Source organism: Arachis ipaensis, chromosome B03 (genome assembly GCF_000816755.2).
Source record: "Arachis ipaensis cultivar K30076 chromosome B03, Araip1.1, whole genome shotgun sequence".
In the NCBI taxonomy this organism is placed as follows: Eukaryota; Viridiplantae; Streptophyta; class Magnoliopsida; order Fabales; family Fabaceae; genus Arachis; species Arachis ipaensis.
Window position 1 is genome coordinate 19,722,203 of NC_029787.2, and position 14,241 is coordinate 19,736,443.

Consider the following 14,241-nt stretch of genomic DNA (forward strand, 5'->3'; position numbering starts at 1 on the left):
GTGTTTGGAAAAAAAAATAAATTATTCTTCATATTAACTAAAAGTACAAATCAAAATTTCTTTTATAAGTTAGTATATATATCTAACTATAAAATTGTACCCTTATTCAACGAGTTAAAACTCATTTTAGCCTGAAATTTGGATTTGGCCTTAATTTTAACTTTCAAAATTTTGATTATCTAATTAATACCCCTAAATATTGGATCGTACCTCACGTTTGTTTTTATAGTTATTTCCGTTAACGGAAAGCTGATGTGGCATATTAAATTGATACGGTATGCATCTACGTAGCACCCAACTTGTCAGAATAAATGTGTGATGAGTGAATGATGTGGTAAAAAGTTGCTTTCACTTAATTTGACTTCTACTTAGATGTTAAAATCCTAATTTACATGGACTCATATTGAGTGAAAACAATTTTTACCACATCATTCACTCATCACACATCCATTCTAGTAAGTTGGGTGCTACGTAGATGCACACCGTGTTAACTTAACGTGTCACATCAACTCTCCGTTAATGGAGATAACTATAGGGACAAATATGAGACACAATCTAATATTTGAAGTGTTAATTGGATAACTAAAAATTTGGAGGTTAAAATTGAGGCCATCTCCAAATTTCAAGAATTAAAATGGGTTTCAACTCCTTATCCAACAGCAAAAGTTATCTCGCAAAGCATGATGTAGCAGTATCTTAAAAATATATAATATTAAAATTTTTTTAAGTATATCAATACACTAATATTTTAGTAAATTTTAATCATTGATCTTAATTATATATATTATATTTTTTTATAATTAAAATTAACAGTAAAAATTATTAAAATATCAATGTATCGATATACTTAAAAAAAATTTTATAATATTAGAGTGCATGTTATATATTAGTGATAATAATAATCATGAATTGAAAAATATTTGAAGATTCCTAGCTTGTAAAGAAACTCATGAATTATTTATTTAAAACGCAGATGAATGGCCGAAGGAAGGAAACCATGCAATGCAAGACGCAACCTTTGCCCTTTGGCAGCGTACGACTCTCTGAAAACTGAAAGCCTCTTTGGATTTCGTTTCAACTCTCGGCTAATTAATTCTGAAATTTTCTTACATGCGTGACTGACTGACTTTATTGTTTAAGAACAATTACAAGCATAAGAAGTTATGATTGTTTTTGGAACACGCATCTTTCTCGCTCCTAGTTAGTTTTCCAATGGTAAAGTATGAGGAGCCAATAAAATATTTATTGTATAATGGAAGTTTAGAGAGTATTAGAGATATAATTATTAGTGTTATTTTTTTCCATCAGTTGAAGCTTTTGGGATGAGTGGTATCATGCATGGTATTAGAGCGCTAGATCCGAAAGGTCAAGAGTTTGAGTCTTGGTGAACCCCAAAATCAGTTTAAACTTTTGGGAAGATGTTTATTATCGCTAGTACTCGGATGATTATTCTAGATAGTATGAGAGATGTTCATTTTGTAACTCAATAACCCATTGTACACATTGTACAAATAGTCCATTGTCTCCCTAGCGGGATCCTTTTCCAATAATGGAGACAAAGAATCCGAGCTACCTTGCGCATTTATTAAAATTTGGAGGCGAGTTAATAGTCAAAATCGTCACTAAAAAATATCTCAATTTCTATATTCGTTTTCAAAAGGCAAAATTAATCAAAATCGTTTTCGAAAGATGATGGACATGACCACGTTCATCTTTTCGTCATCTTTTTTGCTAAGGTGGTTAACGTTGGGTGACATGTTCCGTTAACTGTCAGCGTGACACACTAATAAAACGACATTGTTTTGATTCATTGCCCTCCAGGCCTTGATGCGACGTCGTTTAGTGTCCAGAAGAGATTCAAAATGTTGCAAAGCATCACCCCCTCTGTTAACAATCATCTCTCTCTGTTTTGCTCCAAAACGTATCGTCTCCCTCAAGCTATGCCCTAAGCCTTTGACCCAACATTTGAACCACGCCATCAACCTTCGTCAGTGTGGGAAGACGATTAAAATAGAAGAGGTATCGATACTGAATACAGAGTTGATCGTCTCCTGAAGCAACATTGATAGTGGAGGAAGCCATTGCGACGGTTAGAGGTAAGGATGAAACCTTTTTCATATTTTTTGAGTTATTCTGTGGCGTAACTCATGTGTTCCTCTGAGTCAAGGTAGGGTTTGGGGTGACTAAGGGTTTGTATGACTGTTCTTATATGATATGAGTGGGTCAGAATGCTTTACTTTTATTGGCTTTATGATGATTTTTTAGGTAGGGGTGTTTCATTTTAGTGATGGTTCTATTCGTTTGTTGCATGTTCGTTTTGGGTTTAGGGTATATTTTACTATGTTTTCCTATGTTTGTTAATTGGATTTTCGTCTCTGTTATTGTAGATGGAGGGTCCTCCCATGACATTTGTGTTTTACCATGGTAGATTGTTTAAAAAGTCTGTTGATGGAGACATGATATATGAACCTAACAATACGAATGTCTTGATGGGTGTTGATGGAGACACACTTGATGTGTTCTTTATAAGGGGCTACTATAAGGAGTTGGGATACATTGAAGCTGGAAACTGTTGGTGGAAAGCTACTGGAGTTCCCCTCTCATCCGGGTTGAGAAACTTAGTCACAGATGCAGATTTGCTTGCAATGTGTAAGGATTATAGGAGAAACCAACATGTGATCAATGTTTACCTTGAGAACTGTATTTTACAGCCATGTATAGTAGATAACATGGATGAGGATGTTGTCAATGTGGAAGCAGAAAGTAGCAAGTGACCCAAAACTTTTGAAAAAGGGCTATCATGAGCCAATTTCAAATTCAATATTTTTGTAACTTTAATTTTAGAAATTTATTTATTAAAGAAAATTAAAGCAAGTTTTGATTGATTGAATAACATTTTAATAAACATTAAGTCTCAAATCCTAAAAATAAGTAGTAATACGAAAATAAACATAATGTGAATGTGGTAACATGGCCGAGGATTCATGAAGAAAAAGATGGGGTCCAAACATTTCAAGCCTGCCACTGTGGTCCCATAGAACATGCTGACATGAGCATTCATAGCCACAGAAACTATTTCATCAGCAACACAGCAAACAATGAGCTGAATCTTAATAGGTATGGCTCCCTACAAGTTGTTCCTTCTGGACATACTACCAAGTCACCTGTTTTCCACACACCAAATCACAATCTTGTTTTCTATCCCTTGTGAGTCTAACAGTCCTAATTGGAGCTATGAACTTTGACACCTTACTCAAGCTATATGTGACTGCAGTCAAAGGCTTAGCCAAACAAGTGCTTAAGAAAATAGGATCAAGGAATGTCCTATGTGTGCAAACATATATAACACTAATCTCCAAGAATAATGCACAACAACAATCCACTAACTACTAAGAATAATATACAACAGCAACTAACATATATAACACTATAACAGATAATCAACAATCAACAATCTAACAACAATGGATAATCAACAAACTAGACCGAAATAAAAAATAAATCAACAAACAAGAGAGATCAAACAGAAAAACATGTGGAAGTATTCATGTTCTCATCTGCCAACATACAGAAATCAAACATATGTGATTATGTGAACAATCAACAATCTCAAACAGAAACTAACATACATAATCAATCTACAATAATCAATTAATTCTAACTATCAGTACTAAATTATTGAAAATTTAATATCCTGAATAACTTCAAAAAATTAAACATACATTCCCGGGCTGGACCCTGGAGGGATGGAGGGACGAGCACTCGAGCAGAGAAGAGGGAGGCCGGAGGTGACGACTGACGACTGACGAGCAGGAGGCAGTAGGCGAAGAGGCGGCGACTTGAATCTTCGATGGACTGTGGACGTGCTTCTTGGCGGTGGTGAGTGGCGCACTGGTGTGGCCGTGTGGTTGCAGTGGTGAGTGCCGCGCTGCCTGAGGCTGAACGAGTCTCCGATCCGCGCTGGCGACGAGGTGGCTGAAACTGAAGCAGACTCTCTAGTCTATATCTCTCAGGCCTCAGCTCTCATGGAGTCATGGTGGTCTCTCATGGCCAAAAGGGTTGGGAAGGGAAACAGGGGATGGAGTGAACACGATGGGGGCTAGGGTTCCATTTCAGCAATCAGCAGCTTTAGTTTTTTTTTTTAATTTTTAATAAGAAACGACGTCATTTCAAGCGAAGGATAAAAAAAAAAGAGTTCAAACCGGTCTGGGTTAAATGAAACTCGCCGGTTCGCCGGTTCTGATCAAACCTGGCCGGTTCAATTCGGTTCGATCCGGTTCGATTCCTTATTCGGTTCGAAAGCTTACCCAGACCGGTTATGGCACCGGTTCACTGATTTTCCGGTCTGACCAACCGATTCGGTCTGGTTCTGACAACACTGGTTATCGGAGCCTCATGTTGCGCATAAGGGTTGTTTTTGCTGCCGGGGAAGTGAACAAGGCTGTGATGCAAGCTGCCGGTAACTTCGGGTTGAGGCGGAAAGGACTTTGTGAGACGCTTGGGTTATGGATTTGCGTTTTGAGGTAGGGGCGCTTTCCGAAAAAGTATATTTTTATATATTGTAATTATTACATATGGATACTGATGTGAGACAATGTGTATTTGGTGATTGTATCAGCCTTATGTATTGTTTGATTGTCTCGAATGATTATGAATGTTGTTTGGCTAGATTGTTGTGCGGTTTTGTGAAACGGAATGTTTTCAAGTTGATTCTTTTAAAGATTTGAGATCGAGTTCAATCTGTTGAGAATTGATTTGAATTGAGTTAATTTTCTTGATAATGTGAAAAGTCGAATTCACTTTTGGATCCAGCTTGTTTTAATTTAATTGACTTGATTTTGATAAATGATTTGTTGCTGAACCATTTCTTTAAAGCCTTGGGAATGAGTTTTATCGGCTGATAATGAAATCGATTTTGAAACAGTTTTCTTGAGATATGAAAATGATATGACTGTTGGATTTAGTTTGCTTTTAAACTGATTTCTGGATTTTGGACGGTTGAAAAGGATTGTGGAACGGTTTTGTCGGGACCCGAACCGGGTGGCAAAGTCCAAGTTTTAGGGGAGGTTCTGCCGAAATTCCGAAAGAATCCAGGACTTTACTAAAACGTTATTCGGAAACTCGTGAGTTAAAGATTTCTACTATGTTTTCTGAATTATTAAGAAATAGATGTCTTATGTTTCTGAAATGAATTATTAAAAAGGAAATTGTGATTTAGTCTTGTTTCTTAAGAAAAATATTATATTTCCCTTGTGAACAAGTCATTTAGATGAAACTTATTCTTTAAGGCTGTTTTAAATGTGAAAAGGGTTTATGCCTTTGAATTGATTTGAGGGTTTCAATTAGAGAAGTTTCAGTGACTTTGAAAGAACCTGAACGTCTATTGACAAGTTTCATTCTAAAATGTTTTGGGAAAAGTTTTAAGTACTCTTTGAGTTCTGAATGTTTGCAAGACTAAAACATTTTTGAGCAGTTGAAACGCTTTAGAATTTCCCATGGAGTTGAAGCTGGTTTTTGTTTAAGTAAAGGAAATGGCTTTGAAAAGAGTAATTGATTACATGACTCGGTTTAGCTTAGATCCTATTTTGTTACTCAAATCAGGAAGCCAAGGTTTTAATGATTTTAAGTGAATTTGAGGAAATGAGTTATGTTAATCTCCCCTAAAGACTTGAGACTTTGCCGAGGAAATTTCGTTATAAAATCCCGTTGTTGGATGGAGGATTTTGAATATTTCCAAATAAACCTTTAATTTCCATGGTTATGGAAGTTTTGGAAAGAGGATGTCGAGAGTTGCATTGTTTTAAAAAAGGACTTTACTTTGAGTAAAAGTGGCTTGTGAGCCTGAGATGATTTGAGAAATGAGAATTTTAAAGCCAAGGCTGGAAAGGATTAATTTTTGAATCCTTTTTTATTTCAAAGTAAAGTGGATTGAGAAAAAGTGATTTATGGCTTAAATGATGATTTTGCGAATTGATGATGTTGAATGGTGGAAGTGCTATTTTGTTATGAGCCGGAATGGCTGTGTATGATATTGAATTATGGCTGATTGCCGAATGAGTCATGAGCCGTATGGCTGACTATGAATTATGAATTTAAGCCGGATGGCTGAGATGGATGTTGATCCATGGCTGAGAATGAATGCATATATGCTGGGATATTGATAATTGTGATTTTGCACTTCCACTATCTGAAACACGAGTTCCCTGGAAGAAAGCAGTGGCTAGCCACCACGTGCTCCAAGTGGAGACTCGAGACTCTGTTGACCCTATGTCGTAAGTGTGGCGGGGCACTGTGAAAGTCCCGGATGACTTCGCCCCCGTGAATATACACCAGTGAGGGTGTTGGATATGGATATTGATTATAATCATGATGATGATCGAGAATAACTCGAGTTGGCGATGCGCGACAGAGGGACAGTCCAATGGTTAGCAACCAGGACTTGTCGGGCTGGCTTTATAACCGACAGATGATATCATCAGCCACTAGAACAGGCATGCATCATATGCATCTATGTGACATTTTTTGGGTGTGCATTACTTGGTTTGCCTTTGTGACTACTTGTGATTAACTGCTAATTGTTCTACTTGCAATAACTGTTTGTTTGTGCTTGCATCTTCCTATTTGTGTTTGCTACTGAGACTCTGTTGGACTGTGGTGATTGGTTGTTGGTTGGATTGTTTGGGTCTAGGGCCGTGGTTAGAATGAGATGGACCGATGGTTGGTTTCGATTTTGTGTTTCTGATTTGGAAAAGTATGAAAGGCTAATTTTGGTTCGGCATAGATAAACATTTTTGAAAGGCTTTTGAGTTTTTGAGAATTGAACAGTTCCTCTTTCAGAAAAGATTTCCAACTTTACTTTTAATGTAAATCGTTGTTTTTGAAAAGAGGCATAAGACGGTTATTAATCACTGGTACGGTTTATCTTCACGTATCATATTACAGTAATTCCCAAAAACCCTCTACTGAGAACCCTTTCGAGGATGATGTTCTCACCCCCTACATTTTTTTCCTTTCAGAATATGGACGCAGAAGTCACGAAGAGTTTATTTAGTTGTTGTTGACATGCTCTGTATTGATTTAGATTATTATTTACTATTTCCTCGCCTTTATCTTTATGTATTCTGTAAGAGGGATATGGATTGTATTGTTTAATACTTGTAATATTATTTATATATATGTGTGTGTATATATATATGGATGTACTCTTTATGAGTTTTTATAAGTTGTATGGTATCTATGGATGTACGTTATCGAACGAAAGTATTTTTTGGACCGGTATTGCGGTTTAAAGTTTTAAACAGGCTCATATTCTAGTATTAAATAGTATAAGAGTCATCGTAATGTCCGAGCTATCAGAGTTGCGCAGCCAGAAGCGTGAGCTTTGATAGTTAGGGCATTACAGCAAGCAGAAGAACTCTTCCCAAGTTAAGAAGCGCCATTCTGAACCTACCCAAATGCCCACAAGTCACCCTCAATCCAACAAACAAACCCCTCAGCCCACTAAACCAATTTCACAACCCAGTTTTTAGCCCAAAAAACCAACGATGAAGCCTAATTCTCAGCCCACTAAACTAGCCCATAAGTCTATCCAGACTACAACTCATCCCATGAAGACTACTTTGTAGCCCATCAAACCCCACCCTCAGCCCAAGAGGACCACCCCTCAGGGCAATACAGTTTCACCTCAATCCAATACACCATCTCAAACAGCCAAGAACTCACAAGGTAATAGTAATAAGAACAAAGATAGTAGCAGTGGTTGCAGACTGACCAGATCTGAAAGACATGTGAAAGAAGCTCCCATCCAAGAAGAAGACAGTGACTCTCAAGACTCATATGAGAGTGCTGAAGATGAACTGTATAGGCCTCCTAAAGTTCTAGGAGATAATCTGTATAGCATTGATAGTGATAGTGACACTGACAATAGAAAAAGTGGTGCAAGAAAGGACATCAAATCTGAGGTTAGAGAGAAGCATATGCCTTCTAAGACTAGATTAGGGGATAAAGAAATAGAAACTGATGACTTAGCTATGAGGGTTCTGAAGATGAACAAAGCTCTGACTCTGGTATGTTTACTTCCTTAGGGTTATTGGTTAATTGATTTATTTGCCAACTATTTAGGGTAGCTTATGTGTTGAATTTGTTCTTGGCAGATTTATATGAGAATGATGATGACCTTGAAGGTGCCTCAGATGCTGACTCATGGCATTCAGAAGATTCTGGTAAACAGTTGGACTCTGATGAGGAATCACCAACTGTATATCTTCAATTTAATGAGAAAACCAAGTTTGGGTTGTTGAAATTTGAGGTTAGTATGATATTTAAGTCAAAAGCTGAATTTATGCAAACTACTAGGGATTACACAATTCAGTGAGGTAGAAATATTTTATTCATAAAGAACGATAAGGTTAGAGTTAGAGCTGTTTGTAAGACTGAAGATTGTCCATGGGTTGTATATTGTGCATGTAACAAACAAGACGGGTCTTGGAAAATTAAAATTCTAGTTGATAGCCACACCTGTCTAAAAAGGAGGAAGAATAGAGCTACCACCCAAACCTGGACACTTAGTAAACTAGTACCTAAGCTTAGAAAACATCCCACTATGAAGCATCGAGAGGTTTACGACTGGTTTGTAAGAAAGTGTAATGTGTATTTGAATAGCACATGTATTACTAGAGCCTTGAAAGCTGCTAGAAAGGTTGTAGAGGGTGATGAAATAGCACAGTACGGGTTGGTGTGGGACTATGCTAATGAGCTACTGACTAGCAACCCCGGATCCACAATACAAGTTGATGTCATCCCCATGCCCGAGAGTCCTCCCCTGTTTGATCGATTCTATGTCTGTTTTGATGCCTGTAAGAGGGGGTTTAAGGCAGGTTGTAGACCTTTGATAGGACTAGAAGGAGCATTTCTGAAGACATTGCATGGGAGTCAAATCCTGACAGCGCGTGGACAAGATGCTAACAATCACATCTTTGTGATTGCTTATGCTATTGTCAATGTGGAAAATAAGGATAACTGGCAGTGGTTCCTGGAGCTACTTCACAAGGATCTAGAAGACTACAGAGAGAACAAATGGTGCTTCATCTCAGACATGCAGAAGGTAAGTATGAAATTGATACACGATAATACGTTCTAAGGATTGATTTGATTTAATGAAAATTATTGAGGGACTGTTTTGATTTAATGAAAATTATTGAGGGACTAACTTGATTTAATATCTCGTCGTGGGTTGTCTTCTCTGCAGGGTTTAATCCTTGCTGTTCAGGAGGTGTTTCCAAAGGTCCATCATCGATTTTGCATGTGGAATTTGTGGCGCAATTTCTCAAAGTAGTGGTCAAGCTGTGAGTTAAAAGATTTGGTGTGGGAATGTGCTCAATCGAGGACAACAAATGAGTTTAATAGAAATATGAATAGAGTTAAGTTAATAAATGAGAAAGCTTGGGAGTATATTGACAAATGGCCGAAAGATGCATGGACAAAGGCGCATTTCAGTGAGGTTTCTAAAGGTGGATAACATATGCAACAATGCATGTGAGTCGTTCAATGCAAAAATCAAGCACGAAAGGAGCAAGCCCATCCTGACCTTAGCTGAGGAAGTTAGAAGGATCGTCATGAAGAGTATGATTGACAATAGGAAGAAGTTACATAACTATCAAGGAATTCTGCCCCCTATTTAGCAAAGTAGACTTGAAGCAATGACAACCTTGTCTAGCCATTGGGCTCCTCAGTGGTCTAGCGATGAAAACGAAAAATTGTACGAAGTGCGTGGCTGGCCAACCAATATGGTTGTTGACCTGGGAAAGCACACATGCACTTGTAGATTTTGGCAACTTACAGGTAACAACTTCAACACTTAGATAAGTTATCTTCATTCGTGTTACACATTTTAATTAATCATTTAATTTGTTTGGAAAGGTATGTTGTGTATGCATACAATATCAGCAATACATGATAACAATGACAAAAGGGCTTAAGAGTACTGCCATGACTAGTTGAAAATGGAAGCGTATAGGAGGACTTATTGTTTCAATGTCAATCTAGTTAAAGGACAGGATCTATGAGAAAAAACACCACATTCTGCTCCAGTCCCACCCCCATTTAAACCCAAACCTGGAAGACCGACAAATAAAAGGAAAAGGGTTAAGGATGAATAACAACTGGGTCAAAGACAAAGATGAAAAGAAAGTACAACCCAATCAGATGTATGTACTGTGGTGAGATTGGCCACAACAAAAGAGGTTGTGCAAAGAAGAAAGCTGTGGATGCTGAGGAACATGCCAGGCAGATGTAGCTGCAACTGGCAGTTGTTGCTCCTATTGCAGATGGTGCTGACCCTGAAGTCAATGCTGTCCCTGTTGAACATGATAATGCTCCAGAAGCAATAGCACTGTTGCCTTCACTTCCATCACCCATCCAGCCTCCTATAGAGATTAACATCAGCCAATCTGAAAGCATTCCACCAACCCAAGATACACAACAGGTTGTATAATCACTACTCAATTGTAAAAAATATCACCTTTATTTTATCAGCTAACAAGTGCATTTGGTAATGGCTTCTGTAGGATCAAGTCGTAGCTAGGCCACCTAAATTACAGGTGATTAAAGCGAAAGCAAGAGCTAGATCCTCCCCTAAACCTACTGCAGCTGCACCAGTGGCTATCTCGGTTGAGACAATCAAAGGGACAAGTTCTGCAACTATTAAGAAGCTGACTAACTTTATGACTTTTGTGCCTACTCTAGGCTTCAAGCACCCAAGGAAGAATGATAAAACACTTTGATTAGAAAGCAATGTGTGGGGCTGCTTTAGGTTTTTTGTATAGGGCAAATGAAGTACCATATTAAACATTGTGGTTATCTATAATTTGAAAGTTGTATGTACCCTTCTCTTTTGGTGTAGCCTTCATTTTTAGGATTGGATACCTTCTGAATTTGCTGTGGTACTTATCTTTAAGACAATGTGACAATTAGCCTTCAATGGCATCACAATGTTATGACTACTTACTTTGATTACTTACTCTGTTTATAGCTTAATCTTATAGCAACAATGTTGCAATATTTCACAGTGCCAGTAATTGAGAGTTTGGACTTAATCTTAAACAACACTACTCAAACATCTATTCTCATTCAATCCATCTAACTCAATACACCATTACATTTCAACAGAATTGGGTTTACTTGGAAGTACATATCAAACAACAAAGGATCACATTAATTACAACTATCACAAACATGAAAATTATTAGCAGTTTCAAAGATCTAACTTCAGCTTCCAAGCTGCCCAATCTCCATGCCACCTTCACCCTCCATTCATCATAGTCACTTTCAACCTGCAAATCAGTTCTATAATCTTTCTTTGCACCACCTTCAACCACTGCTTGATAGTCATCATCATCAACCCACTTAAAGTAATTACAGTGACTGCCCTTCTGCAAATTGATAAATCAGAAAAGAAAAAACAATGAAAAACACCCAATAACACAGAGCAAGATGGAAAACCTTCAACTTTTTCAACACCACTCACCTGGTACCTTGGACATGCATGGAATAATCTATCTGGGTTCTCTGCTGTCCTAAATTTTTTTATCACAACCTTCAACCCGCAGAAATATGATTCCTCATGAGTCTTCCTCCTCATTCGCATTGAAGCGATGGAACTGTTACTATTGTGCGACGGAAACGACACACCACCACTACGACCTCCATTTCTTGTCTCCATCCTCCCGGCGACCCAACAATTCCAAGTTCTACCCAACTATATAGCCCTATGATTGTTGACCGTGACTTATTTATCATTGAATTTAGGATTAGGGTTCATCATCCAAGGGACTGATTTGAATTGTTTTAACATACTTACCTTGTCAGCAACAACAGCGTACACGTAGGCATCTGCCACGCTGGCAGTTAACGGAACATGTCACCCAACATTAGCCACCTCAGCAAAGGAGATGACGGAAGGACGAACGTGGTCATGTCTGTCATCTTTTGGGGACGATTTTGATTAATTTTGTCTTTCGGGGATGAATATGGAGATTGAGGTATCTTTCAGGGACGATTTTGACTATTAACTCATTTGGAGGCTTATCATTACTACCAATTTTATGTATGCGTGTTATCTATAGATATCTATCTATCTATTAGTTAATATTAGCTGTCCACCTGCGCGTCTGCGCGACAAACATGGAAGTAGTTATGTATCCTAAAGGCAAAGTTTGTATGGACACTTGTTAGTGTCAATAACAAAGTTTGAAAACTTATTTTCAATATTTATTAGAATTAATTCAAAGATGATAAATTTGTTGTGTGGTACATTGGAAAGCACTATTGTCGTATAATTATACAATAATGCTCCACATCCATATAAAAAAAAACCTATCTAAGCCATCCAAGCACTTTTTTGTTAACGCGCCTCCCCCTCCCCCAAGTTACGTGAAATACACATGCCCCCCCTCCCTCCTATCAACGTAACATATTTACGTAAACCTCTTCTTCAACATAAATATTCTTCTTTTTTTTCTCTTCTTCAACGTTAACGATTTGCATTGTAATTTTCGGATTTGCAACCTCTGCTGCTCGTCATTCTTATACTTTTTTCTTCTCTTCTGCTTGATCTTCTTTGCTGCTTGTCCTTTTTCTTCCTATTCTTCTTCGTTTTCTTCTTTGATTTTGTGGATTTATCTTCTTCATTTTCAGATTTCAATATTCTATCAAAATAATGAATGATTCAACTTCAAATCAGTTGAATGAGAGCATTTTGGATTATTCTTCTGAAACGAATCAAGCGGACGAGGTTTGGATTATTCAATTTTGAATCGAATTGAATGGAATGTAATTGTTAATTTGAATTGAATTGAATTGAATAGACATATGTGTTTTGAATTGAATTAAATGGAATGGAATTGAATTGATAATCTCTAAATTGTAAACACAGGTGTTTTGAATTTGATTTTATATAATGGATAATGTTCCGTTCATTTAGTACTATACAATTGATTCACCATAATAACGTGTTCGGTTCATTATGCAGAAAGCTGTTTGAATTTGATTTTATATAATGGATAATGTTTCATTCATTTAGTACTATACAATTGATTCACCATGATAACGTGTTCAGTTCATTATGCAGAAAGTTGTTTGAATTTGATTTTATATAATGGATAACGTTCCATTCATTTAGTACTATACAATTGTTTCACCATAATGGCGTGTTCAGTTCATTATGCAGAAAGCTGTTTGAATTTGATTTTATATAATGGATAATGTTTCATTCATTTAGTACTATACAATTGTTTCACCATAATGACGTGTTCTGTTCATTATGCAAAATACTGTTTGAATTTGAATTTATATAATGGATAATGTTCCATTCATTTAGTATTATACAATTGTTTCACCATAATAACATGTTTGGTTCATTCTGTAGACCAGGTGTGTTGTGGATGAACAATTTGTCCCAAATGTCGGGATGATTTTCAAGACACTAGAAGAAGCCGGAAAGTTCTACAAAAATTATTCCAAACTTGCCGGTTTTTCTATCAAAATAAGGAACACGACTCGGAAGGAAGACGAGATTAAGAATCAACTAATCGTATGCAGCAGAGAGGGGAGGTGGAAATTCAAGATATCTCCAACTCTTAATAGTCACTTTTTTTTGTTAGTCTTTATTGAATGGTCACTTTTTTTGTGTTTGATATTAGCTTTCTGAAATTCTTTATTGAATAGTCACTTTTTTGTTTATTGAATAGTCAATTTATTCTGTTATGTCAAAGAGTTCAGGTGTTTCTAAAACTGAATACTGATAGCAACATTTTTTTAAAATTTAGTTCTCTGCTATATTGATATATGCACTTTTTCGGTTCATCCAGTGTATTAATTTCAGTTCATTTGTGTTTTTGGGGCTCTTAATGTTTGATAAATACCCCAATTTCATTCACTGTGAACCTAGAATGAAATAGCAGCCAGACAGTTCCAACAGATATATACATTAACATCTCAAACCGACAAGACAAGGACTAATCCATCTTGAATAAGATATATACATTAATATTAGATTTTCAATAACATTTACATTAATATTCACATATATACATTGAAATAAGCAGTGTTTGTTTTTTTAAACAAGTTAAATAATATAGTCTTAATTACAACCAGTCAAACAAAGTATATCTTATTTACTATCTATATCCCGAGATGTGAATTTACAATAAGGGCTGGAGAGGGCAGCAGATGATTTTGGGAGTC